General features: G+C 40.2%; 1 protein-coding gene across 3 annotated transcripts in view; it reads right to left on the bottom strand.

Annotated features, from left to right (window-relative positions):
* Positions 1–27787, bottom strand: part of lrp8 (low density lipoprotein receptor-related protein 8, apolipoprotein e receptor) — a 204416-nt gene that overhangs the window by 161230 nt on the left and 15399 nt on the right. The gene's annotated exons all lie outside the window — the stretch shown is intronic.

The raw sequence follows: 27787 nt of genomic DNA, 5'->3' as shown, positions 1-27787 counted from the left end.
CCAATAAATAACAGCAATCTAGTAGAGACAAGACAATTCTCCATTGTGGCATTGGATGCTATATGCTAATTATATTTAAAGGTCTTCAAAAGTCTTCAAAGCGCTGTCTTTGCTGTCATTATTTAACCTGGAATTTTGTAGAAGTCAACTCCATCTGTACATAACAGCCGTGTGAATTGCCTCGTACCTGACGATTCGATCCGTATCACGATTCATAGGTCACGATTCGATTCGATACCGATTAATCCCGATATGAATTTACAGGTCGATTGTTGCGACTTTTTCTCAAATTTAGAAAACACCATTCAGTAAACTTGTACATGCACACTGTAAGATTTCTATGAAAATGCATTATTTATTGATCTGAAACTTCAGTCAGTGATCCACTGTATTTAACAAACAGGCTGTAACGCATTGAAATAAAATATTACGGCTTAATGTTCCATTAATATAAAATTCTTCCCTGCTTAAGGTGTGAAAGTGAGACGTTTTGTTGAATATTTTTCCATCAAAAAAGGATGTTAAAAAATCGATTCAGCTGCCTATTGAATCGATTCAAGAATTGCGTGATGTAGTATCGCGATATATTGCCGAATCGATTTTTTTTAACACCCCTAGTACATAACATTATATAAGTGATAAAACACATAATATGACTATATAGTTGGATTTATCAAGGAATAACGTGGAAATTTTTCACAATGAAGAACATTTTTTGAAAAGTAATAAAATAAGGGAATGAACAAGGTCCATTCAGAACCCAAAGCCAAGAGGGCAAAGATGGAAACTGGGATCACGCAATGCCTGGAGGAATGTGCTTTCACATTCGATCTGCAGATCGGTGATGTCAGCTCTTACGATTCGACTAATAGTGTATATGTTTCGTTTCAAGGAACAAATACAAGCCTGGAGCAGTGCATATATCCTTTTTTCTTTCATTGAGTTTATGGCTAGAGAAAGAAGAGAGAAATTTAACAAGGCGCAAGTATCAAGATCACTTACGCCTCATCACCCACACAGACGTCGCTTCATTCACTCACTTACACTTTACCAATACGCTCCCAACACAAAACACCCCAGAAAATTGGATCAAATAATTTAAAGTAAATATGAGACTCAATAAATACCAATTAAGAAAAAACAACAGTATTTAAATCTGCTACAAATACGAATGCATTTTTCATTTTGTAAATTAATGAAGCATTCTGAAAAACTTATGTAAAGAGACAACTGTATTCCCCATAATGGCCAAAATATTGCTTATGGGTGTAATTTAATTTTCATTAATACATTCAAATATCACTTTCAAATTTGTGAGCCGTATTACCCATTTATGGCACATTTTGCGTGATGGAGTTTTCTCACATATAATTAATGGAGATTTATTGCACATGCAGGCATGCCAACATGCACACACACTCTTTGGGGAATAGAAGCGCTTAAAACATGATCTCTCACTCTACCCATCTATTTCTGCGCTCATACATCAGAAGGCTTTAAATCCCAGTTTATTCAAATTTCTTAGTTATATTAGCAGATGCAGTCATTTATATTGAGACATTTCTATTCAATAAGCGAATATGTTGAGCTGTTAAATCAAAACTGAAACTATAATACTTATTTATTTAATACATATTTATTATTACTAATAACTGCTTTTTGTTTTTTTTCATATTACTGAGTTTTTGTGGTGGTCTGACATTAGGGAAATAATTCACTTTAAGTAACACTTCTTCTAACAAGGATAGCAAAAAGCAGATTTAAAGTGGGCCTTACCATTGAAATCAATATTCTGATGAAAGGTCATTTATACTGACATTAGATCACTGGTAAATACGAGATTATTACTGTGTTACTTACAAAACAAAATGAGGTTACTGTGGGAGTTTTCCCCTGATATTATTCCGTTGTGTAAGAGCGGCCAAAAGCTAACCCAACTGTAATCTCATTTTTAATGTTTCTCAATTTGGTTTTGTAATTTGATGATAATTTGAATTGTAGTGGTATAAGGATCAGTTCCCAAAATGTCTGTTCCACATTTCAGACTCCTCACAATTGATTTAAGATGCATGACAGTGGTACTGCTGCAGTAATGTTTACATGGACAACTTTGCATTGCAGGGTTTCCGCCACATCATGATTGATCATTTTTGTGTTTGACTCGTGACTACTACACCTGTCTCTCATTTCAAGCTTAATTTCTGTCCACTGATGCAAGCACATACTTTGTGATTACATATTCCCACTGCCAAGGAAATACTAATCACTACCAGTGCCAGAGAAAATGAGGGGCATTGTGAGCCAAACTGGTGCCAATGAACAATACAGCAGCTGCAGAGCCATTGTCACTGCAAGTGGCTGGTTCTCGGGGTGAGCCGAGACGTGGAGTACAAACAAAAAAAAATCTTGCAAAATTTAGTATTGAACATCAATCACTGACATTAAATTGATCAGCACATTGTCCAGATGATTTTCACTTCCCATACAAAGGCATCTTCTCTTTGTGTTGAACACACAAACCAGCTTGTCCTTTCCTAACGTTCTGTTGTCTTTTATTGTTATTTGCAGTTTGTAATGATAATAAAGACCTAAAATTGAACAAACAACCTCTTGCTGTTCCATATGAAACAACTTGTGTTCTTCTGACAGAATTAAAAATATTTCAACAAATCCAGTTTTTGTTTGTATTATGCAAACATTTTTGTCGATTGCCATTTTATTTATTGATGTATTTATTTATGAATTTATTTATTGGGGGTGCTACCATTTTGTTATTGTGTAATTCAAACAAAATTGCAATGGTTAATATATTAGCTTGTAGACAGATCGTGTGAACTATTCATATCACTAGGGCTGGGTTTAAAATATCGATATATCGGTATCGTATCGATACACCTTTTCATATCCCAATATCAATACATAAAACCGTGTATCGATATATCGACCCCCCCCCCCCCCATTTTTGTCAATTTAAGTACACAGCCTGTACTGTGGTTGTAATTGATTTAAATGATTATTTATTTATTTTTTTATTTTTCATAAGGCCATGTTAAATAAAACAGATTCATTTAACTGCAATTGATTCAATTCCTAATGTAAATATTTATATTTTTACTAATGCATTAAATTAGAGCAAGAAGTTTCTACTCTTTGCAGCATTGGTACTTTTGATTGTCTAAAATATGTGCTGCATGAATTCCTCAACTGAATCGAAATTGTTGTGAATCGAATCGAATCGGGCCCTTGTGAATCGAATCGAATCGATTCTGGAAATTTGAATCGATACACAGCCCTACACATCACAGCATCAGTCTCTAAGCCGTTCAGTTTTTTTTTACACAGAACACAGCAAAGTTTAATACTGCTGCAACAAATGTGTATTTATACAATGCAATAATATACCACAAACAGCTCATTAGATGTGACAACTTGCGTGCCAGTGTACACAATAGCACCGATTCACCTAAAATTAAACGGTGTCATGTTTCGGTTCTGAAGCAGGTCTTTCTAAGTTGTGACTGTGCGGAGTAGAAGAGTTGACAATTTTCCATGGCGCACTTGAATGTAACATTTACGTACACCAGCGTACTGACATCACCCACTCGTGCAGGATTTCACATGCTAAGAATACATTTTCGGGTTTGCAAAAGAACAAGATTTTTTTGGCACCAAGCCAAACAAATACAGTTTATGAAGTGTGACAGCCTCCGCGCTGGCGAGGTTGGCAATGTCCAGTTCCCAGCAATCAGTGCACGGCTAAGAGGGAAGTGTCGCCCCTCGTCGCACCCATTGAGAGGTCCGTCTTCCAGACCGAATTTGTTTTTTGTTTTTTTGCTATATTTGTGTCCAACATGGGTTCAAACTCAGGCTTTACGTTCTTGACAAACTACTGCACAAGAAACCAAGATAACATAAATTATTCATTTCTATATTTACTGTTTAACTTTGTTCCTTGTGTTGTTCATTGTACAGAACTTTGCTTCATACTTTGTTTTTCTAATGTTAATTTATGTGTATTACTATTAATTATACATGAGTAATTGTAAAATGTTATACCTTTATTTTTGCCTATTCCTCTCTGGGTCATTTGTTTTAAATTTAAAATCTTTGTTATTTGTTAGGTTTTATATATATAGAAAAGTAATTAACTTAATTTTTAATTAAAAAGACTTTACTATTAACTAAGCAATGAACATTCATTACCACTTAAATAATAAAAATAAATGAATAAATAAATAAATACATAAATAAACAAATAAATTAAATAAATGAGAGAGAGAGAGAGAGAGACTGACAAAAATGACAAAGAAATCCTGTAATGCATGGAAATGCAAATGCAAAAATTTGCCGCAATTCTGTCGTACAATTTTAAAGCTCGACCAAATATCATACCTGAAAATGATGTGCATTGCAATGATTTATGCTTTCAAATATTAACATGTTGCCTCTTATAAGATAATGTTCTTGACAAATGTGACCAAGCAATCTAATGTTAACGCACTAAAATCAGCAGCATATTGACACTGAACACCAATGCTCACACCTTATGTTGAGCTATAGACTTTATCTCATGTGTGTTTGTCGAATATCCTATAATGAAGTCAATAAAAGATAACGACGTACATATATTCACCTTATTAGTCTAAGTCATTTTTAATTGAAATGTATTATACAAGAGTAGTAAAATGAGAATATAGAAGCATTCGATTGCTCTTCAAGGCACCAAAACGCGTGCGTGTGTGCGTTCATGCGTGCGTGTGTGTTAGATAGATATGGATACACACTTGTGCCTCCGGATATATCTTCATTAAGTTACAACATCCAGGAAGTGTAGGGAAGAGGAATGAGACATTTGTATGTAACTCTTCCACTATATCTATAATAAGAAGCATCATGGATTGCAAACTGCTGCACTATAATAGATAGGGTAAAACAAATGATGCAGAGCAAGTAAAACAAACAAAAATGAGCATGGCCTACATCTTGAGGTTAAAGGAGTGCTGTGTCGGGCGTTCAGAGAGGTCACAATGTATTAACTGCATGACTGGATCTTCAAAAGTTATGGGGCAGGAGAGTGCTGTGAAATTGAGGTGCAAAGAGCAATGAACCACATAGAGGAACATCACTTTTAATATGATCACTAAATTTCTCACTTGGGATTTTTTTTTTTTAAATTCTGAACAGAAACTGGCAAACGCAGCCAAATGTTCCTAATTAAATATTTTCTATACTACAAGGATTTTACATCCTTGCCCCTCTTAACCAGCCATGGACTGTTTTTTTGAATCAATCCTATAAAATGTCACAAATGACCTTGGCATTTAAGCTTATTACAGGTTTTGTAATACCTTGCTTTAGCGGTGCTTGAACATTAAATTGTACTTTTTTTTACTTACAGAAATAAAAAAAATAACAAATAGAAAATTTTAGAGGGTTTCTAAAAACATGTTGAAAGTAACGGCCCACCCTGCATCAGCAGACCCATTACATGGGGTTATTTTCACATCAACAGCTACAGAATATTTTAAAACTGCATATCCAAAAATCTGCTCAGATCCCAAACCCAAGGATTAATGACAGGACACAAATTGACATGAGATTGTAGTATGATAATCCCTTCAAAAGGATAAACAATGATCAACCATGTTGGTGTGGATGCGGCATTCCGTTGAAGATAAACAGCCATTGTTGCGTTACATAGCCAATAATCCTCAACATCAACGTAAGCTGACTTGAACATTTTTCTCAACCCACAGATTTTAATTCAAATTTTAGATGGCATATTGACTTGATTGGAATGGTGAGTCAATCATGATTTACTATCTGTCAAAGCATTCTTCAAATAGGAATAACAACTTAACCAGTATAAAACATGATTAAAAACCAATACATTTACTGTTGTGCGCTGAGAGGTTGGATCCCAGAGCGCAGACACAAATAAAATTTTAACTCTTTATTCACATAACTTGCCTAAACGAAAAACAGCGAGAATGCAACGTGAATCATGAGACACCAAGCCCCCTTGGGCTGCGGGAACGCACAGAGGAACAGCTTGCAATAATCCGGCGAAACACACACAATTCTCAGACTGCACCTACAGGCAGTGAATCGATCTGATTGGTTGTAGCAAGTAAAAGACTAAAGAACGACATGACAAAGGTCCAGACATCAACTTAAGGATTAAAGATCGACATCACATAGCCTAAAACTAGTTGAAACTAGATGATAGTTACATCAGTACAAAACATCAGTACAAAACAAACACTTGACCTCACACCCAACAGTTCATGAACTCAACTCAAACTTAACCCAGGCATGAACCCAGACATGAGACACAACCCCAAACAAACCTCCTGCATGACTCGAGTCATGACATTTACAAAAAAAGGTGCCTAATTAGTGTTTGATTCTTGTGTGGGGAAAATCTGGTCTTTTATTAATTTACAATGCTCATTGCTCTTGAATATTGACATATGTTCTAAAGCTGAGTACAGTACATTAAACTTTGGAAGAGATGAAAGGTATGCCTCTAGATTTTTGAGTTGCTGAACTGATTGGCTGGCAACCAGTCCAGGGTGTCCCCTGCCTACTGCCCAGAGCCAGCTGAGATAGGCGCCAGCACCCCCCGCGACCCTTGTGAGGAATAAGCGGTCAAGAAAATGGATGGATGGATGGATGGATGAACTGACTATATATAGAGATGACCGCTTAGCTAGTGTGTGGTTATCGGCATCGGCCAGTCAATGCAGGAAATTATCATATCAGTTGGAATTTTTTATATCGTCGATCACTACTTCTAACAATTCCTTTAAAAAAAGGAAACATGGAAACAAAAACATTAAAGGGACACTTTACTTATTCATCCATTTTCAGCAGCAAAAAGTTGCTACTTTTTCAATAATTAATTTGGTAACGTGATTATTTTTTAATGTACATTTAATAACTTTTAAACCGATGTTAAAATGAATCGAACGCCGGCATGATTGTTACACGTGACTAGATAACCCGGATGTCTACGTCACTAGTGTGTAAACGACGCTACACTATGAAACGCAGCCGTGCATCTAGCGTCAAACCCGGAAGGATTAAACCTTATCGCTTCGAGCCAACACGACAAAATAACCCTACCGAAGGACAGTCTGCCTTGGATGTGAAAGTTGTGGCGCCAGATGGTCTTTTCGGGCACAAAATAAACTATTGACCCATTTTTAATAATACTGTTATGATAAATTGAGTATTATGACGTGACTGGCGTCCATAATAAATACATAACAAATCGTACTGTATGATGCACACAGCACTGGTGCAGTTGCAGTTATTTCAGGAAAAAGAAAAAATAATATTATATATACTGTATCGTCGTTACAGCGGCCAACTTCCCCGAGCTGTTTTTTTTCCTTTTCTTTTTTTGCGTGGAGTCCCGCCGATGATGTAAACGAAAGCTTGTAAGAAGGTTGTGTATTAACTGTGTTTATTTATAGACAGAATGAATTAAGGAAATGCGAGACACCGTTACCTAGGCTGGTTATCAATGGTTTGGATGCGAACGAAATTAATAGAAACGCAAATGAAACTGGAATGCACCACAGGAAGAACAGCGGGACAGAACACAACATAACGTCCTCATCCCCGTACTTGACGATGTTTACACTCAAATGAATTATGAAATAAAACAGTCCGTGCAGTATAATAACGAATGCACCCCCCCCCCCCACCCCCTAAACATGCCTACCTTTCGCTTTAAATTTGCTACGCTTCTCCGAGATCTTGCAGTGGCCGTAGGTAGACCTCGATTTGTGCCGGCTGTTGGTGAGAGTGAAGGCTCCGTGTTGCTAGCAGTTGCGGAAGTAGCCGCCAGAGATCCTCCATCGGCTTGATTATTTTCCACGTCTGGTTCTTTAAAGATACTCGGTACTGCGTTGGGCTTTAGTATTAGGCGTGTGGCGTACCCCATCTCAAATTGTAACATATTTTCGAAGTCCTCATGCCTGAAATGTTCGCTGCGCACACACCTACTTGTCCTTGCCGGGAGGTTGACAGCACTTAGCAAACCATTGTCTACTCAAGTAGCTTCTATTTTTTTTTTTTTTTTTGGGGGGGGGGGGGTCTCGCGGGTTTTTCCTTGCCGACGCCTTGCAAAATTTTGCAATACACAAAGGCATAAGTGACGTTTGTGTCCTCCTCGTTGTTATGTCTGCGTGAACTACTGTTCGCCAAGCGAGTATACACACTTGTTACGTCACCACTTGGGGGCGTTCCAACACGGAAATACTTCTATGTAGAAGAAAAGTTAAATAAATCAATATAAGGGTGTATTCTTCAGCTCTTATGCATTTTTCGTAGCTAAACTAACTATTTAAGCCATACATGTAAAATTAAAGGAGCCTTCCTTTAAATAAATCAATATAAGGGTGTATTCTTCAGCTCTTATGCATTTTTCGTAGCTAAACTAACTATTTACTGCCGATCAAGCCATACATGTAAAATTAAAGGAGCCTTCCTTTAAATGTAACACGTAACAGAGCACAGCCAGGGAAGTGGAGGACCTCTGGGCGGAGCCTTCTCTGTGTTGCGCTATGATTGGACAATCTGTATTTCAGAGTGAGACTTTGCAAAGTTGTCAAGTTAAATTTTCCTTTCAGACATCACACTTAACTTACCGCAGGTTATCTTGCACATCTGTCATGTAAAATGTTTTTTCACTTTTCTTTTTTATGTGATAACTACTTACACTAAGTAACTGACAAACACAAACACTCCTTTCTTGCCAGTAAACACACCTTTCTCTACAGGTGCTAGTGCCTCATTGAGATGGATGGCAGACAATGAGCCTAATTCCAATAGGGTTGAATTAGCATGGATAGAGGGGCAACCTTCATTAAGGCCCTGTGGTTTGTTGGGACTGATAAGGGCCACGGAGGAGACAAGCAAAGCATCGATCTACACAATGAGCACACTGTGACACGCTGAAGCCTAGACGTAGATCAACATTTAATGAAAGCAAAATCAGACGAGGAAGCTGCACGTTCAGATAGAGACAAAATAGCGGAGATAAGCAAAGGATGACGAGGACAGTCACTCTGAAGGAGAGATGCTTGACATGAGAAGCACGGGAGGAAAGGGGGGTGGGATCAAAAGGGTGTGTAGAGAGCAGACATCATCAAAGGCTGAATAATTCAAATGTACTGTATTTTTCCTAATATTATGTAATGTTCTTATTGTGCCAATGCCACAACTTTCAACAATCCTACAAAAAATAAAAGCACAACCACATTGGTCTATGGTACATCTGAGCCAGAGAGGGAGCTGTACCCATCATAAAGTATGAAGAAGCAAACTAATGTGTGTCAACATGTGTACGACATTTCCAAGAAGTGCTAATCAGTAACCCTTCTTTAATAACGTGACAAACACAGTGAACTCATTTAGGTAAGGGTGGAGGCTATCAGGCTTTTAATAATGAGCAACATGACTGGGCGATTTGCATTGTAGTGTTTTTACTTTTTACTGTACATGGAAAATTACACAGTGGCGATGGATATATTAACACCAACACCAGTGCAGCTATATTGTTTTCAGATGTGTTCAAGATAGAACTATTGTATATTATTTTTAAAAAAAAACTAAAAAAAAAAACTGAAAAGTTAAAAGTATTTGAGACTCTCTCAAAAAAAAAAAAGTATTTGAGACTGCATTTGAATACAAAAATGTTTAGAGCAAAACTAATTTTGAGAGAGCAACGGCATTTGTGGCAATAGGAATTAAGGATGGTGGCACACAAAGGAAAAAAAAAACCATCACAAAACCTCCCCGCTCACACATGCACACAGGGTAATCATCCATTTCCCTTTCATCTCTCTTAGCATGACAGTGAGTGCATTTGAAATTTTGTGTACGTGTGTGTTGGGGGTTGGCAATCCCTGCCCATGTGACAGATGGGTTTCACATAGTAGAAGCGCATATTAGGGTAGCAGAGAGAGACTTTTGGATATGATAACCTTCACATTTCCCATTAATTTTTAGTTTTGGGGACCTCCTGTTGAACTGAACACGCACAAGATTTATGCTAATATATTGGCAGGAAACACAGGGGCGAGAGCCCAACCAAGCCAAGTACAGCTGAAGCGGGTCAAAACAAAGCCAAGGCTAACACCACAAGCTTGAGAAACTGCTTTTTATTTTCATTAAATTACCAGACCAACAAAGTCCAGATTTAACTGCAATTTATTTAAGAATTGTGAAGAGAAGACAGATGGTAAGCACATAAGTTAGGGGCAATACAAATGGACACGATCAGCTGTGGGGCTTCTGCTCGCCTTTGATTTTGTCCGTATTTTGGATTTAGTAAAACAAATCAATATTTAGCATAATCTATAATCAGAAAAGTGTCCACGTTGCGAAAATAGGAATCTGTATCAGGAACTTGATAAAATAATAATAATAATAATAATAATAATAATAATAATAATAATAATAATAATAATAATAATAATAATAATAATAATAATAATATGGAGCCCCTAAGATGACATGGTAGAAAAAAAAAACAACTTTGCGTTCTCTCGCAAAGATTGCGTTCCCTCGCAAAACAACTTTGCGTTTCCTCCCAAAGATTGCGAGGGAACGCAAAGTTGTTGTTTTTTCGCCTACCATGTCACCTTAGGTGCGCCGTAAACACTTCCGGGTCATCTTCCATGTGACCAAAAGTGACGAGGATGGAACGTTTGTAAACGTGAAACAAAGCAGAGGGAAAGCTTTCCCAAAGCGACTAGGATGGAGCATGTATTTTCCCACTGCTTTGTTTACACGTCGCTTTTGGTCACATGGAAGATGACCCGGAAGTAGTAGTAGTAATAATAATAATAATAATAATAATAATAATAATAATAATAATAATAATAATAATAATAATAAATACACCTCTCAAATATTCAGGAATATGTTCCTTTGTTCGTTTTTACTTCATTGTCACTAGGCGGCATTAAAAGCCTTTGCCTGACCATGTAGCATGAACACAATTATATTACATCAGCTCAAATGAAATAGGTGGCTCACAGTTACAGTTTTCAATTAACCTGTCAGGTTCCAATGGTGGGTAGAAGGGCATTTCATGGTCACAGACTCTAAATGTGGAGTGCAAAAACGGCACTCAACAGCTAGGCCACCTCCATGTTGTGTGTTCTGAAGCTACCATGTCTAATGTAACAATGTGACAAAACAGTAACAAAGGACACTGGGTTCTGTTTACATGATCTACAGTTGTATGTGATCAATGTGACCTAAGAAAAGAGGTACAGGCTTGAACAGGTGAGCCTAAGCACATGACTCACCTACTTGACTTGTCTCATTTACTTGCTGGCCAACAACAAAAAAAACACATACGTGGGATGACCAGTAGTGGTCCATTGAACTACATATAATGTGACCAGTTATCCACCCAGGAAACCTTGTTTGGACAACAAGTTTGAGATAGGGTGCGGTCTCTTTCTCCCAGCATCAAAAATAAAATCTGTAAAGTAATCCATATTTTTAATAAATGTAGGCTACCTGTACTCTGATTATATGTTTTGTTTGTTTGTTTGTTTGTTTGTTTGTTTGTTTGTTTCTGTAACTGTACCGGAATACTGTGCAGTTATATTTATGAATATACAATGGTGGTACATGTATTCCTTTACTCCCCTAGATTGGTTGTGGATCTGACAGACAGTAATGCATGATTATACAAATCATAAACACTGAAGTATCCAATTAACTGAAAAGTAACATCAAAGACAATTCGTCACCTCTCAACTGTAGATTGTAGACTTCTTTCCCATTACCTCACTGCACATATCCTTTCTTTCCCCATACTCATAATGTAATGTAAAACAATTACACTTTTCCATTATTAAGTCTATTTTCTATGTGCAATTGTGCAAAACTTTTTTTCTGTAGTATGCATCAGTTTCAATCTCTCCATATGCAGGTATCCTCAAACTGTCCTTACAATAACCCCATACCTCAATTACATGCTGAGTCTTCCCTTTTTTTCCATCAGCTACGATCCAACACGCTCTCGTTGCCCTTCTTTCGTTCATTCTTTCTATTCTCCCTCTCTTTCATCTTTCCCTCGGTGTCTCTCCAGTCTTCTGAAGTTATGCCACTGTGCCAATGAGGAAGACGGAGAATGAAGGGATGAATCTGGGTCACAGGAGGCCATGCATTTCAAAGCTCTACTCGACAAGTAAAAAGGAAATTGATCTGTGGCTGGCATCCTCTCCTATTCACTTTAGGACCAGCTTGGACCGACTGACTCTCCCCACACAAACGCATACACACAAGGCTGAGTCCATGGAAACAGGGTTCATCTGCCTCTTGGATCTAGAATTTTCCAAAGCAGCAGGTGCACCCACGCTGAGAGCCCAAATAAACAGCGGGTTTCATCCCTTTGCAGCAGTGCCATCCCCTGTTTATATGTGACAACATTTCCATGCTCCATTATCACTGTGCCGGGATAAACTAAAAGCCGTTTCTTTCACTTACATGTTCACATCTTTAGTGTATAGAAAAGCACAAATGTTGCATTGTGATGTTTATACAAAAACTTTCTTGTGGGAAGAGGCAATATACCACGGTAACAGTAAAGATATTTGAGGAAATGGACATGACAACCAACATGACATGAATGAAATATAGCAGCAGTAAATATTAGAATTCAAATATCCATACAATATTTTTGTTTGACAGTTTGGTTAATTTATCCAAATTAATTTTTATTATGTTTTGTGATTCAACATCTATTGAACCCTGCATGCCCAAAATAATATTTTGGATTACAACCATTGTCCCCTGCTCAGCAGTGTTTTGGTTTGATTTACAAGCTGCAGGACTTCAGTTAATTTACCTGTCACCCGCAAAGACCCATGTTGTCAAAATCGCAAAATATCCCTCCCTCGTGGTGGAAGTTGATTACAAAGTGCACTGTGCAGTCGAGAAAAATGTAGGCAGTTTGTCAATATGAACATCTCACCAGAGACATAAGAGACATAAGAGCTGCTTCCCCACACGCTGTGCAGAATAAAAACAGTGTCTCAATGAGTCTGTGCACACTTATTTATTTCATCATATCCTGTCCTAGTCTGTATGTACAAAGTATAAAAAAATCTCTTATCAATATCAATGGCTTTTTAAACAAACCTATGTCCATTTAAAAAACACATTTGCAGGCTGTGAACCCTTTGCTTCACCATTGTGATGACTGCAAGGGCAACAGCAGTGTTGCAGTGTCCATTCCTTAATAGGCATGAGAGCATAATGTACATGCACGTGCTAAAATGTCAAACAGTAATTGTGTTTTACAAGAAACACTTATTGTATGTCTGAGATCGCAGTAATTCACAGTTTGCAGAAAATAAAAATTATGGCATATTTTTTGGCAAAAGTACAACAATCAGTAACCAATTTGAGTTAACCCAAAGAGCATTACTTAGTAGTAAATAGGAGTGTGATGATTTATTTATATATATCGCGATAAATCGCTATTCTTTGTCTCCTGATAGATTATCGATAGGCCGAAGCAAGTATCGCGATATTTGTAGTGATTATACAACCACTATAACGGCTCCATTGTTCATGACTTATTGAGCAATTACTTGGCGGACCACTAGGGGGAGCGCCTCATAAGAGTGGCGGGTAAATGGATGGAAGTCTTCAGGTGAAGAAGACTCATGAGCTTAGTTTTCATTATTATTTTTATTATTATTATTACTATTATTATTATTATTATATATCATTTATTTTTTTATTTATATTATATATTGATATATTAAATTACATATTTACATTATATTTATATTTATATTGTTATAATATTATGAACTCTTATTTTTTTATTTTTTTATTTTTATTATTTATTCATTGTATTATTATTATTATTATTATTATTATTATTATTATTATTATTATTATTATTATCATTATTATTATTGTTATTATTATTGTTATTATTATCATTATTATTATTTTATGATTAGTTTTACCATGGATTTATTACCTGAGCAATATATCGATAATCGTGGTATTGTCATAGTGCGAGATAATCGTTATCGTGAGCCTTGTTTCGCATATCGTATCGTATCGTGAGGTAGCCAGAGGTTCCCACCCCTAGTAGTAAACAGTGAATGTGGATTTCATTGATTGATTGATTGATTGATTGATTCCTGACTTTAGGCTTCTCACATTCCATAAGCATAAACTAGTGATGTTTGATACCACATTTTTTCAAGATGGATACCGACACAACTCTTGAATAGTCACTGACACTGATACCAAATACTGATACCACTAATTTTTAAGAAAGTCATATACATCCCAACAAAACATTTTTCTTAAAAAAAAAAAAAAAAATGCATGAAATTAATTGCAATTTTCTATTCCTCTAATGTCTAGTTCCTGACCCTAAAACGGCCACAAGAGGGTAGCCAATACTGGCCACCAATGTAAGTACCGATACCTTAAAATACGGCTGGTATCGGCACAGATACCGATACCTGGTATCGGTACTTACCCATCCCGAGCATAAACCAAAACTAACAGCAAACAAACATAGAAAGAAGAGGCCACAAATGGTCGAAGAAACACGTAATTCAGGATTGTGGAGAAAAAGACATTAATCACAGATATTATAATGCTACAAAAAGCAGTAGGCGGTCCAGTTATTCAGCACAGGCAATGATGAATGACTGTCAATATTTACTTGCTTTCTTGTGTGTGTGTTTTACTATGCTTGCTATTAGTGTGATCCCTGATCCCATCCTATATGCACATCTGCACTTTATTGATATATTATGCCAGTATTCGTTGCTCATAACGATATCTCGTTGTTGTTTATAACCATGTTATTTGCACAATGACAAATGAATAAATATTGATATTGAGTTAATGGGAGTGAGGGGTTACGTAAGCTAATAGGTTTTTAAAACTGTACATCAAAAATAAATCCAAGTTATTTTTAATTACAAACGTGCAAACAAAATAAGTTGTCATGATTTTCAGGGACATCTCAAATCTTTTGACTCATCTCAGTGATCACCACCCGATACAAGGTAGGTTTGCTGTTATTTAAGCGCTGTACATATGTAGAAACTTTTCAATTGGGTGAAATGTGATTTTTATTTCCAAGATGGGCATGTATCTGACGGGTTTTTTACTTGTTGTTCTTTAATATCTTTTAGCACATGTCACAACCTTGCTGATAACTATGATTATTTTGGTCAGTATGTGATATTCATAGCTATTTATTATTTTTAAACACAAAAAATACAATAAAGAAGGGAAAATGTATTGCTGGGGCGTTACACTTTTGAATGTGTGCGTCTCATCAAGGTGTTTTCTTAGAAAACAGTGGTCTACAGAGGAAGCAGGGAATGGTCCGGCACTCCGGCTAATCTATTTCCAACTCTAGAGTCACTGGCTTAACAGTCACTTACAGCTAATGACCATCTTTGGTACACTATTTAGTCCCTCTCTCTGTAATGTTTCACACAGGACACCTGTGAAGCATTTTGTAGGCACACACACTCAGAGATTAATTAACCAAAAACCCAATCTAGAGGTTGTTCATCACAGTGACAGCAACCGCAGGGCACCATCTCTCCCATACAGACACACACTTCCACAGAAATTGTCTTTTGCTACTGTTAACCTCGCAAACATTTGCCAATAGCTAACAGTATTTCTGTCCTTAAAATTGAGTAACATCATGCATAGCTGTTCAAAGGTCTCAACGGTTGACACATGGTCATGCTGTACAACATGACCAGGGTGTCCAAACTACGGCCCGGGGGCCATTTGCGGCCCGCCATACATTTTTTGACGGCCAGCGACAAATACTAAAATTAATTTTTCAATGCTGTTTTAAAAAAAAAGAACAAAAACAAAAAAAAGTGGGTGGATTAAACATTTCTAGCTACGCAAAGACACAAATTTGCAGCTAATAATTCAGTTTCAGAAATCAAAATAGTTTCATTCACTTGTTGCTTCGTGTCAAGGTCCAATTTGTGAAAACATCACATTAAATTAATGGTTCTTAAGTGTGGTCGGTTGACGACCGATTGTTCTTGTTGTGGTTCAAAATGTCAAGTTGGGATTCGGCTGCTGCTCAGTGGAGAAGCGTATCTATTATAGTGGCACACAGGGGTCACTATTTGTCTTGTGACTGTTAGCAGTTTTCAACAAGTAACTGTACATTATATCAACAATTTATAATTGCTTCATTGATTTTTACCATGTTTAATTCATTCACTGCCATTGACGGAAAAAGACGTCAAATGATGCTTTTTTTTTTTTTTTTTTTTTTTTTTGCTGGTCTGGCAATGAATGTGTTAATAAATTGCTTAATTTTTTTTTTTTTAAAACTCAAAGTGGCCCTTGCAGCTTTCTATTTTTCTGTATGTGGCCCTCAGAGAAAAAAGTTTGGACACCACTGTTGTACAGCGTGAGGAGCAGGTTTGCGAACTCCACAATCATTTTTATGTTTTTGAGTGTGTTCAACTCCAGATTGCGTTGGCCGCACCGAAGCACCAGTTGCTTCACTTCCTGTCGATATACAGATTTGCCAGTGTTGTTGATGAAGCCGATGGCTGTTGTTGTCTGCAAGCTTCAGGAGTTTTGACAGCTGGCTGTGCTGGTGCAGATGTTTGTGTAGAGGGGAGAAGAACAATGGAGAGAGGACATATCCTTGGGGCTCCCCCGGTGCTGATGGTGCATGTTGATGATGTTGTCTCCCCTAGCCTCACCTGCTGTGCCCTGCCAGTCAGGAAGCTGTCGATCTCATGGCAGATGGCAGGAGAGATGTTGAGCTGGAGGAGCTTGGAGGAGAGGAGTTCAGGGATGATGGTGTTGAACATGCATGTGTTCTTGGTTTTATGTTGTGTTTTGCCTGCTGGTCATATTTTTTCCCTCTGTCTTCAGTGTTGTTGGGATTAATTAGGGGCGGAGACCCCAAGCTGCACCTACTTGCAATCAGCCTACTGCACCGGTCGGCTTGTCACTCGTGCTTTGGTTTCATGTATAATTTTTATAAGTCCTATTGTCAGCACAAAAAAAGTAGTTAAGGGTGGTTATTCCTTCCTGCATTTCCAGAAGTACTAGATATTTTCTTTCTGCTCTTTGTTTTTGTTTTGTGCTACCTGTACTATCTTTCCATTGTAGCTCTGTCAATCACCTTTAATTGGTTTTAGTATACACAGTTAGTTTTTGTTGTGTCCGTCTTATTTGTGTTCCTGCTTTTGAATAAAAACTCTTCTTGTTCCAAATTTGGACATCTGTGTGCTGGTCCATTCCTGGGCCGTGACCAACCATTACATATGATAGGTTAGGTCCATATTCCAGAGAAAATAGAGGCATTTCCAGAATAGTGAAATATTGTCTGCTTTTTCCAAAATAAATTGATAAAATTGAAAATGTAAGCTAGTTTCATTAACCTGATCAAAATATACATAAAGACTGTTTTTCAGGGGAAAATGGGGCATTGTGGAAATGTGGTCACGTTAACGTCTGTAAACTTGTTTTATGGGTTCCCTCGTGTGTTAAAAAGCCAGTAATGGGTGGGGAAAAAAAATAAATGTGTACTCTATAATGAAACATAATCACACAATCTCTAATGACATAACAGATCTTTATAGTGAAAGTAGAGTAAAGTAGAGCAGAGTAGATTGTTGTAAGCTTTATACATTATTTGTGCTATTTTAAACTCAACTAAGTCATAAAATGGCATTGTGTTTAATTTAATAAATAGTGAATGTGTTGGTTCTGTATATTTTGATCGATTAATAATTCTTATGGCTCGTTTTTGCAACTTGAAAACAGGGTTAGGATATAGACATAAGTGCAAAATATGTCCTCTTACTATATTTCATTTTTAATAGGGGTGTTAAAAAAAAAATCGATTCGGCGATATATCGCGATACTACATCGCGTGATTCTCGAATCGATTCAATAAAAAAAAATCTTTTTTTTTTTTTTTTTTTTTTTTTTTCTTAAGAGCTCAGAATTGTTCATTCGGTAGTCTTACCGATTCAACGTCTTATCATCATTTTTTGTGTGTGTGTGTGTGTGTGTGTGTGTGTGAATCGATTTTTAAACTTCCATTTTTAATGGAAAAATATTCAACAAAACGTCTGACTTCGGGTTAGGATTCACACCTTGAGCATGGACGAATGTTATATGAACGGAACATTAAGCCTTAATATTTTATTTTAATGCTGTTCAAACATGAAACAGATTACAACATCTATAAGACTGAAATTTCAGATAAATAAATAATACATTTTCATATAAATCTTACACTCTACAAGCTTACTGATTAGTATTTTCTAAATTTGAATGAAAAAAAATCGCAACAATCGACTTATAAATTCGTATCGGGATTAATCGGTATCGAATCGAATCGTGACCTGTGAATCGTGATACGAATCGAATCGTCAGGTACTAGGAAATTCACACCCCTAATTTTTAATATTACATTTCTCAATGCATGTATAAACGATACTGTTGAAGTTCTTGAGATTGGTATCGAGAGCGCATGTTAAGTGTCTCATCTCGTCTTCGGAATGGAAGGCATTTTTACTTTGTCTTATCTCGGTCTCCGACAGGGTGGACTCTGGATTTTTGATCAAGACTGGTCGATAAACAGGCCAGTACTGTGATCAAGAAAAAAATATAAGTGCTTGCATGCTGTCATCTCGGTGGTGCCACAAGTGCCACACGCCCTGCACCCAGAGAGTGGATCAAGATAGGAGACGCATCGCCGGTGAAAATGACAAAATGTCAGCAAACTCTTTCATTAGTTTGGTTTCCAAAACCATAAGCAGTTTGGAAGCATATAAGCGAAAAATAGTGGGTTGGGCAGTAGGAGATGACAGCGGACCTTTACTAGCAAGATGCGAAGGTTGTGGCTTGATGGGAGGATAGAAACGTTGTAATTCACCATTCGTCTTCTGTGGATAATTCTCACGTTGACAAGTTCTGAATGTTTTTTTGTTTGTTTGTTTTCGTGGCACTTGTTCGGGCTTTTCTTTAGGTGGTGACTAATGTTGACGTTAGCAAGGTGTATGGGCTAGCGAGTTGATTACTACCGAGTTGTAAACAAAATGCACAACACATCGGTGACTTTGGAAATTAACGTGAGTGGAGCGCACGTTGCCTCTCCGAACATTCGTACTGTGTAGCCCACGAATTTCAGAGCGTATTTACAAATGTGCCCCATATTACAGATACAATTAGCTTGCATAGCATTGTCAAAAGCACAGTAACAGAAAAACACGTCAGGTATTAGTCGAGCCCCTAAAGGTGTTACTTGGGAGGTTCTTATGCACTGGAAATATCTATGGTTGCAAAGTCAGAATCTCAATGGCAAATATTTGGGCAAACTTGCCAGACATTTAGGTTTTCAGTCGATATTACAGTATATAAAATTAATGTGCCATTACAGATGAAATCCTCCTTCTGAAGGCCATCTTCTACTGCTGTGACCATCTGTGTCCTAAGTGCGCACTGATCTGATTAAACTCGAACAGCCCCTCAACACAAAGAATTAAATAACATACACTACCACAATGCATTCTGGTGTAATTCACTAAGTGAAGTATAAATGTGCTATTTAAATTCATTAGCAGGGGGGAATGCGGAACACATCCCGAAAGACCCTCTGGAGACTTAGTGCTGATGTAATGCAATCATTAGCGCTTACACACACCAAATGTTTTGTTACATCTTGAGGCATTAACCCCCTTGATGTTTTTTTTTCCTTGGCATCTTTCCAAAGGTGGTCTGTGCCTTTTAACTTTTTTTTTTTTTTTTTTACTTTGATATTAATGACTAAAAATCTAGAATGCAATTAATGGAAGAAAAGGGGACTCTTGACTAACAACATTTCGATTGGAATTAAACACAATGAAAACTCTTCATACATATGACTTATGAAAAAGACTGGATTTTTGTCATTACTTAGCAGCCAGTATGTCTTCAATGTTGCGCTCAGTCTTTTGGTAGCCTCCCTGACGAGTTGTCATCCCTTCTTGACATTGACATTTTCACTTTTGCGCCACATTTTCTCCACTGGATGATGACTGTCTTCACCGTGTTAGATCATGTATTTAATGTCTTTGATTTTTTTTTTTGATACCTTTGAACAATGAGATCCATCTGATGATGTGGAAGCACTCTGTGGACCGTGGCTTGTGCTGGAAAAACGTGACTACAAAAATGTCATTAAACGCTGTAATGTGGTTCCAACGAGATTTATGTGACTACATGTGCACTATCACACAAACACTTATTTGGGGGTTTTACGGCTACATTTAAAAAACTTTGCAATTAGCATGGCTTCCCCATTTTCTTTGAGCATCTTTCCTTTGTCTTTGTCATTTAACGCTATTTACACAAGTCTAGATTTATTTTTCAGAGCCATAACAGCAACGATGAGTGACTTATATAGACAACGGATGCAAAGTGAAATAGTGCCATGTTTATCCACGCCAACAATCCAGCCACAGCTCGTAAGTAACTTTCCCCAATACAAACAGAGATGATGAGGGTGTACTATTTGGGCATTTCTGACATACTGAGCAGTGAATGCACAGAAGAGGATACATTGAAAGACATAATCCACATGCATTACTGAGATTGGACGTTAGGGTCTAACTCTAGTTTCAGCCAAATTCACACCATACTGAATATACATATACATCCTACAATATACATACAGACCGTATTTTCCTCACTACAAGGCGCACCACATTATAAGGCGCATCTTCAATGAATGACATACAGTATTTCTAAAGTTTTCCATATATAAGGCGCTACAGTAGAGGCTGGGGTTATGTTATGTCTCCATTAGATGGTTCTGCGCTAAAGGGAACGTCAACAAAACGGTCAGATATGTCAGTCAAGCTTACAAAATTACAAACCAGCTTTCTGACAACTCCATTCACTCCCAAAATGAATAAACATCCATCCATCCATCCATTTTCTTGACCGCTTATTCCTCACAAGGGTCGCGGGGGCTGCTGGCGCCTATCTCAGCTGGCTCTGGGCAGTAGGCGGGGGACACCCTGGACTGGTTGCCAACCAATCGCAGGGCATGAATAAACATCTGTTTTATTATTTTCTCTGAGGTAAAGTATTAGTATTAGCCAGCGATCCAAGATGGCGGGATCTTCTGCGCATGCGCGTCACCGATCGTTCAGGGTCACCGATAGCGTCTTGACAGCGAGACCTGTTGCGGCTCAGTATTGATCCATATATAAGGCGCACCGGATTATAAGGCGCATGGTCAGCTTTTGCCTAAATCGAAGGCTTTTAGGTGTGCCTTATAGTCGTGAAAATACAGTACATATAATATATAAATATATATATATATATATATATATATATTTAATGTAAAAGTCGTTGTAAACAAGTGACGCTTGGCCTGGCGGTGTAACGTGCGGGGTGTGGATGGACCCAAAATGGGAGGAAACAGGCGGGAAGTCAGACTGGTAAGATGATGTAAGGAACTTTATTAACTATGACGGGGAAGGACGAGACGAGACGGAAGGGGAGTAGACCGGGCTGTACGTGGACACGGATCATGGCGGAGACGTGGCGTGGCGTGATGCAGAGACGTGGCGTGGCGTGATGCAGAGACTTGGCGTGGCGTGAGGCAGAGACTTGGCGTGGCTGACTTTGACGACTTGGCGTGGCTGACTTTGACGACTTGGCGTGGCTGACTTTGACGACTTGGCGTGGCTGACTTTGACGACTTGGCGTGGCTGACTTTGACGACTTGGCGTGGCTGACTTTGACGACTTGGCGTGGCTGACTTTGACGACTTGGCGTGGCTGACTTTGACGACTTGGCGTGGCTGACTTTGACGACTTGGCGTGGCTGACTTTGACGACTTGGCGTGGCAGACTTTGACGACTTGGCGTGGCAGACTTTGACGACTTGGCGTGGCAGACTTTGACGACTAGGCATGGAAGACTTAGCAGACTTGGCGTAGAAGACTTGGCGTAGAAGACTTGGCGTAGAAGACTTGGCGTAGAAGACTTGGCGTAGAAGACTTAGCAGACTAGGCATGGAAGACTTGGTGTAGAAGACTTGGTGTAGAAGACTTGGCGTAGAAGACTTGGCGTAGAAGACTTGACGTAGAAGACTTGGCGATAAAAACTTGGTAGACTTGGCAATAAAGACTTGGTAGACTTGGCAATAAGACACCACTGTGACCAGACATACAGACATTCAAACAGCAAACAACAAACAACAAACATCAACCATCCAAACAACAATGCTCCCACACCCGCGTGAGACCAACACCACTCCCTTATACCAACACTAATGACAATAACAGGACACACCTGGGAGACACAGCAGGGAGGGGTAACCAATCAGCAATACACATCAGGAAGGGAAGACACAAGCAGGTGGACAAGGTTAACCATAACGAGACTGGGGAAACAGACAGGAACACCAGACAACCAACACTCACCAAAATAAAACAAAACCCCAAACAAACTGAAACGTGACAGTACCCCCCCACCAAGGGACGGCTCCCAGACGTCCCTAAAACAAAAACAAGCCAAAACGGGGAGGGCGGGGACGGGAAGGGAGCTATGGACTTTGGCTGGGGCAGAGACGAGGAAGCTGTGGACTTTGGCTGGGGCAGAGACGAGGAAGCTGGGGACTCTGGCTGGGGCAGAGACGAGGAGACTTGAGACTTTGACTGGGGCAGAGACGAGGAAACTTGAGACTTGGACTGGGGCAGAGACGAGGAAACTTGAGACTTGGACTGGGGCAGAGACGAGGAAACTTGAGACTTGGGCTGGGGCAGCGACGAGGAAACTTGAGACTTGACTTGGGGGCAGAGACGAGGAAGCGGGAGAAGGCGGCAACTCCGCCGTGACGAGGGGACCCGAGACGCCAGGGGCCTAGGCGGCACAGGCGTTGCGGCCAGGGGCTGCGGAGGCAGCGGTACAGGCGTTGCGGCCAGGGGCTGCGGCGGCAGCGGCACAGGCGAAGCGGCCAGGGGCTGCGGCGGCAGCGGCACAGGCGAAGCGGCCTGGGGCTGCGGCGGCACAGGCGAAGCGGCCAGGGGCTGCGGCGGCAGCGGCACAGGCGAAGCGGCCAGGGGCTGCGGCGGCAGCGGCACAGGCGAAGCGGCCAGGGGCTGCGGCGGCAGCGGCACAGGCAAAGCGGCCAGGGGCTGCGGCGGCAGCTGCACAGGCGAAGCGGCCAGGGGCTGCGGCGGCAGCGGCACAGGCGAAGCGGCCTGGGGCTGCGGCGGCAGCGGCACAGGCGTTGCATCCGGGACCAGCAGCGACGAAGTGGCCAGGGGCTGAAGCGGCAGCAGCGGCACGGGCAAAGATGCCAGGGGCTGAAGCGGCAGCAGCGGCACAGGCAACGAGGCCAGGGGCTGAAGCGGCAGCAGCGGCACAGGCAAAGAGGCCAGGGGCTGAAGCGGCAGCAGCGGCACAGGCAAAGAGGCCAGGGACTGAAGCGGCAGCAGCGGCACAGGCAAAGAGGCCAGGGGCTGAAGCGGCAGCAGCGGCACAAGCAACGAGGCCAGGGGCTGAAGCGGCAGCAGCGGCACAGGCGTGGCATTCATGGGCTGCCGAGGTGCCGGGATGAGGGCCTGGAGCCGGCGGGGCGCCGGGACGGGGTCCTGAGGCCGGCGCGGAGCCGGAACGGGGTTCTGAGGCCGGCGCGGAGCCGGAACGGGAACTTGAATCCGGCGCGGAGCCGGAACGGGGTTCTGAGGCCGGCGCGGAGCCGGAACGGGGACTTGAATCCGGCGCGGAGCCAGAACGGGGACTTGAATCCGGCGCGGAGCCGGAACGGGGTCTTGGAACCTCCGCTGAGTCCGGGTAGGTGGGAGCATTCTGTAACGTGCGGGGTGTGGATGGACCCAAAATGGGAGGAAACAGGCGGGAAGACAGACTGGTAAGATGATGTAAGGAACTTTATTAACTATGACGGGGAAGGACGAGACGAGACGGAAGGGGAGTAGACCGGGCTGTACGTGGACACGGATCATGGCGGAGACGTGGCGTGGCGTGATGCAGAGACTTGGCGTGGCGTGAGGCAGAGACTTGGCGTGGCTGACTTTGACAACTTGGCGTGGCTGACTTTGACGACTTGGCGTGGCTGACTTTGACGACTTGGCGTGGCTGACTTTGACGACTTGGCGTGGCTGACTTTGACGACTTGGCGTGCCTGACTTTGACGACTTGGCGTGGCTGACTTTGACGACTTGGCGTGGCTGACTTTGACGACTTGGCGTGGCAGACTTTGACGACTTGGCGTGGCAGACTTTGACGACTTGGCGTGGCAGACTTTGACGACTTGGCGTGGCAGACTTTGACGACTTGGCGTGGCAGACTTTGACGACTTGGCGTGGCAGACTTTGACGACTTGGCGTGGCAGACTTTGACGACTAGGCATGGAAGACTTAGCAGACTTGGCGTAGAAGACTTGGCGTAGAAGACTTGGCGTAGAAGACTTGGCGTAGAAGACTTGGCGTAGAAGACTTGGCGTAGAAGACTTGGCGTAGAAGACTTAGCAGACTAGGCATGGAAGACTTAGCAGACTTGGCGTGGAAGACTTAGCACAGAAGACTTGGCGTAGACAACTTGGCGTAGAAGACTTAGCAGACTAGGCATGGAAGATTTAGCAGACTTGGCGTGGAAGACTTGGTGTAGAAGACTTGGCGTAGAAGACTTGGCGATAAAAACTTGGTAGACTTGGCAATAAAGACTTGGTAGACTTGGCAATAAGACACCACTGTGACCAGACATACAGACATTCAAACAGCAAACAACAAACAACAAACAACAAACAACAAACAACAAACAACAAACAACAAACAACAAACAACAAACATCCAAACAACAAACATCCAAACAACAAACATCCAAACAACAATGCTCCCACACCCGCGTGAGACCAACACCACTCCCTTATACCAACACTAATGACAATAACAGGACACACCTGGGAGACACAGCAGGGAGGGGTAACCAATCAGCAATACACATCAGGAAGGGAAGACACAAGCAGGTGGACAAGGTTAACCATAACGAGACTGGGGAAACAGACAGGAACACCAGACAACCAACACTCACCAAAATAAAACAAAACCCCAAACAAACTGAAACGTGACAGGCGGAGGGTGCAAGAAATGCCTGGCAATCCGCCATGGCTTATAGCGCTGGGGAAACCATGACAAATACTTTTTTTTTAAATTATTATTATTAAAACAAACAAAAAAAGTACAACAAAATAATGTAATAATGGAAAAGAAACTACATTATGAAGGGCCAAAAGTCAAGATTCAAGTAATAAAAAGTACTATTGTTTCTGACAGTGAATTATCTTTTTTCTCTAAGAAAAATTATGAAACTATTTTAGAATAAATATATTTGTACGTTTGCATATCTAGACAAGTTAGCAGTAGTAGTCATGGTAGTCTTACTACACTCACTTTTTCAACAGTTACACTTCTACCACTACCCACCCTAACTTAACCTTTTTTTTTCTTTTTTTTTTTTTAAATTGGTATTGTTATTTTTGGTAATGGTAAATGGACAGCAAGACACAAATAGCCCCAAGGCTGTAGTTTGGACACCACCATTGGTCTCGATCAGGGGTCTCCAAGTTCGGTCCTCGAGAGCCCCTATCCAGACTGTTTTCCATGTTTCTCTCCATTAACACACCTGATTCATGATCGGGATCGTTATCAGGCTTCTGCAAAGCTTGCTGATTAGCTGATCATTAGATCCAGCTGTGCTGAAGGATGGAGACATGGAAAACAGCCTGGATAGGGGCTCTCGAGGACTGAACTATGAGACCCCTGGTCTAGATGTTTTCCTTTTTAGATAATGTCAAGTGAAAACAGGCAGGTTGTATAACTGATTGTTCCTGCATTGTATTAAACTATCAAAATACAGTACAGTACTTCCATCCATCCATCCATCCATCCATCCATCCATTTTCTTGACCGCTTATTCCTCACAAGGGTCGCGGGGGGTGCTGGCGCCTATCTCAGCTGGCTTTGGGCAGTAGGCGGGGTACACCCAGAACTGGTTGCCAGCCAATCGCAGGGCACACAGAGACGAACAACCATCCACACTCACAAGCACACCTAGGAACAATTCGGAGCACCCAATTAACCTGCCATGCATGTCTTTGGAATGTGGGAGGAGACCGGAGTACCCGGAGAAGACCCACGCGGACACGGGGAGAACATGCAAACTCCCCTCAGGAAGGCCGGAGGCTGGACCCGAACCCAATTCCTCAGAACTGGGAGGCGGACGTGCTAACCAGTCATCCACCGCCCCGTACAGTACTTCTACAGAAGAAAAAAAAAAAAAAACCTACACTGCAATCTGGCAGAAAAAAAAAAAAAAAAAAAAAATCTTTTCTAGGTCATTAAGACATGTAATGAAGCTAGATAGTAGATGGACGAATAGATCATAGTAACAACACCAAGGGCCAATTACACTTGCACCTTGTGTAACAACTGGGTCACTGGGTCCTGTCGATGCAAAGTGTGCATCGGAATGTCTTCGCTCTGCTTTTCACATGTGCTCTAATTTAATGAAACAGTTTTTCTTTCTGCAGGAATAGGTTTTGCAATCTCTCTCTCCTTACCTCATTGAAGTCATATAAATCTTATATTACAGTGCCATGATGTATTAACTAAAAAATAAGGCTCAATAAATACACAATGATTTAATGATTGTCTTTTTCAGCTGAGAGGGGGGCTAAAAGTGGGTGCATAGCAATCTGGAAATTAATGGGCAACAAGGCATAAAAGATGGCAGATGGGCCATGGCAGACGGAACTACACTGGCCCATCCGGTAGACAAAAAAAAATAAAATCTTTTCTCATTATTCTGGTTGCTTTGAGATAGGGCTGAGCAATTAATTGAAATTTTAATTGAAATTGATTTTGGCTTCTCATAATCATAAAAACATCATAATTGAAGAAAAACGATGAATGTGTAGAACAGAGCGGTGTGTTTTCCAAGTTCCTACGTTGTGAAAGCACCATGAATGCATCGCGTTGTGTGAGAAAACAAGGCTTTTTTTTTTTTTTCCTGGAAGCACAGTAGCCCCTATTTTTAGGATTGCTGGATGAAAATTTAAGCTTGCACATTTTAAATTGACCTGCAAAGTAAATATTCACATTCTGCTCCATTTTCACTGTATTACTGATAAATACTTGCAAGAACTTGTTTAAAATCCAAATTTTATGTGTTTAGACACAAGATAAAGTATAAATTAGACATCTTAAATATCATACAAACAATTTAAAGTTAATGTTTGGCTTGGTAGTGCAAGTATTATCAGCAAATTTCTCATTGCATGTTTGCAGCTAACAACAACAGAATTTGCAGTTAAATTGAATTTTCTCGCTTGACTAAGGCGCAGGCATTGTCTGTTCAGTGAACAGGTTTTAGTCTATATATGTGCTCTGCGACTGACTGGCGACCTGTCCAGAATTTGTCCCTTCTGTCACACGAAGGTTTATGAGGGAGAAAGTAGGCACTGATTGTCCTCCTGGCTATTGTTCCTTGTTCGAGTTATGTTGGGGTCCAAAAAACTCTTTTTGGGTGGTGGCCCTGTCAGAAGCGGTACTGGCCCATACATTCACAAAATAATACTTTCAAGTTTGTCATGTTGGGATAGATTTGTTAAAATAAAAAATAAAAAATACTAATAAGACAATTTGGATGATTTTCTTTTTTTATTTCTTTTTTTTTTTTTT

Source organism: Festucalex cinctus, chromosome 10 (genome assembly GCF_051991245.1).
Source record: "Festucalex cinctus isolate MCC-2025b chromosome 10, RoL_Fcin_1.0, whole genome shotgun sequence".
NCBI classification, from domain to species: domain Eukaryota; kingdom Metazoa; phylum Chordata; class Actinopteri; order Syngnathiformes; family Syngnathidae; genus Festucalex; species Festucalex cinctus.
Note: the sequence above shows the minus strand (reverse complement) of the source record. Positions and strands in the feature narration are given on the sequence as shown.